We start from the raw sequence: 1,551 nt of genomic DNA, 5'->3' as shown, positions 1-1,551 counted from the left end.
TCTCCTCCATCTTTATGGCTTTCTCCCTCTGTTGGACCCTGATTTGCTGTTTCAGTATTTGTAGGTTTCCCTTCTTTACCTTCTCCCTCATCATCACCAGTCTTTTTGGTTCCTCCAGCTGGTCCTCCATCCTCTGGACCCTGATGACTCTGAATCTTCTCCAGATTTTCTTCAGTTTGCAGCTCTTGTTTTTCTGTTTGTTGTGCTGTAGATTTTGACTCGGTCTTTTCCTCAGGTTCTTTGTCTCTTTTCTGATTCTCATCTTTATGGCTTTCTCCCTCTGTTGGACCCTGATTTGCTGTCTCAGTATTTGTAGATTTCCCTCCTTTACCCTTTTCCTCATCGTCATCAGTCTTTGCTTTTTCTTCTGTTGAGACTGTGTCAGTATTTGTAGACTTTGGTTTCTCATCTCCATTTCCTCTATCCACATTTGGCTGCGACTGCTCTTTGTGTGTTTCCTCCACTTGCCGACATGGAGATTTCATATTCTTTTCTTCTTTGTCTTCTGTTTCTTCATCTCTGTCTGTTTTATTATTAATCAGAGGATTTTTTTCTGAACTGTCATTTCTACCATCTCCCTTCTTTGTAACTTCCTGTGTTTCTTCATCCTCTTGGTTCATCTTGTTCTCTGTGTACAGAAAAAGTCAATAGTATTTACACAAAATATACAGTATACTACCATAAAACTGTAACAGCTATAAGACGTTAGCTTCAAAAAACAATAAGATGTATTTAAAATGTCTGAAAACAACTGGTACGGCTGCAGGAAGATATTACATCATAAAACAAACCATAACATTTAGATTTTCACACAATATATACAGATATAAAATGTTCTGTAAAAATGATATGATGGAAACTTCCCTGTTAAAGAGGAGAGAAACACGGCGGCTGTAAACTCCCTGTGTTAGCTATAAAAACGAATCTCTCTGGCTCCATCTGGAGAAGCTGTAAAACAATAGCAACTAAAACCAGAGGCAGATATTAAATAAAAAGTGTTCTGTAAAAACTGCAAATATATAAAGAGATAACTTCAATATACAGACTGATGAATTGATAAAATGCCTATTGACTATTGGCAGATTATTGAATCTGACTGACTCCATCTTTGACTGAGATGTTAAAACCAAACGCACTGCAACTTTAGAAAACACATTCAAACAGACAAAACACAAACAAAATCAGACCATCTCTTCATCAGTTTGACAACACAATGAAAGTGTTTCCAGGGGACACTAAAGAGTGATGAACCCGGCTGGGAATCGCTGTTTAACTTTAAAAGTCATTGAACATTGAACAAGTGTGTCCCCAGGAAACACTTCCATTGTGTTGTATCTGCATGTGTTGTCAAGTTGAAGAAGCTGTTTTCTGATTTTGTTTGACTTCAGTCATGTGATCATAAAGGGAAGTCAAGTATATACAGTAAATAATGAAGCCTTACTTTTTACAAAGGCTTACTTTGTGCAAATAATCAATGCTCAATGAATTGTATTGGGACAAAAACAAATGATGAGGTTACTTTTTAATCATTATCCAGTGGCTGTGGTAACA

The sequence above is a fragment of the Seriola lalandi genome, unplaced genomic scaffold (genome assembly GCF_002814215.2).
Source record: "Seriola lalandi dorsalis isolate HSWRI2012SDOR001 ecotype SW California unplaced genomic scaffold, Sedor1 jcf7180002050128, whole genome shotgun sequence".
Taxonomy (NCBI): domain Eukaryota; kingdom Metazoa; phylum Chordata; class Actinopteri; order Carangiformes; family Carangidae; genus Seriola; species Seriola lalandi.
This window is presented reverse-complemented; position numbering follows the sequence as displayed.